The following is a 990-nucleotide window of genomic DNA, read 5'->3' as shown; positions in this document are numbered from 1 at the left end:
TTCTAAGGTTTCCAGAAAAGTTGAAACAGCACTGGGAATAATGTGCTTGCAGTGTGGGTTGGTTTGCCACCTTGCTGCAGTGCGCTCCGTGGTGCCACCGCTCGCGAGGCAGTTTGACAGCCTCGATCGACATCTCAGCACAGGCCTCCGGTCCTGTACCACGACGCAGACCCACCTGCGAGAAACACGTGCCGGTGCAGGGAGTGCGTGTGCAGGAATTCACCCAGCGGCAAGGCTGGAGGCAGCTAAATGTGCATCCCTGGCCCTGGCTGGTGTGGCTCAGTGGATAGAGCATCAGCCCATGGACTGAAGGGGTCCCAGGTTCAATTCCAGTCAAGGGCACGTCCTGGTTGCAGCTTGATCCCCAGCCCTGGCCGGGGTGTCTGTGGGAGGCAACCAATCAATGTGTCTCTCTCACATCGATGCTTCTCTCTGTCTCTCCCCTCCTTTCCACTCTCTCTAAAAACCAATAGAAAAATATCCTCGGGTGAGAATTAACTAAAAAATAAAAGTTTAGACCTAAAAAATAAGTAAGTAAATGAGTAAATGTGCATCCATGGCAGACAGCTGGTAAGCAGATTAAATTAGGGATCATCCACGTGGTGATGAAAAAAAAACAAACGGAGGGGCAGCTCTCCATTCCTGACATGGAACAACCCGGCATGGATGGCGGGGTGACAAAAGCCAAGTTCAGAACAGAGTGTGTGGTGCACCACCATCACTGCTCCTGCAGGAGTAAAGGGGGCAGGTGTGAGTGAGGGTGTGAATGTGAGGGTGTGTGAGTGAGGGTATGAATGTGAGGGTGTGAATGTGAGGGGCTGTGAGTGATGGTGTGAATGTGTGGGTGTGAATGTAAGGGTGTGTGAGAGTGAGGGTGTGAATGTGAGGGTGTGAATGTAAGGGTGTGTGAGAGTGAGGGTGTGAATGTGAGAGAGTGAATGTGAGGGTGTGTGTGAGTGAGGGTGTGAATGTGAGGGTGTGTGTGAGGGA

Source organism: Myotis davidii, unplaced genomic scaffold (genome assembly GCF_000327345.1).
Source record: "Myotis davidii unplaced genomic scaffold, ASM32734v1 scaffold514, whole genome shotgun sequence".
In the NCBI taxonomy this organism is placed as follows: Eukaryota; Metazoa; Chordata; class Mammalia; order Chiroptera; family Vespertilionidae; genus Myotis; species Myotis davidii.
Note: the sequence above shows the minus strand (reverse complement) of the source record.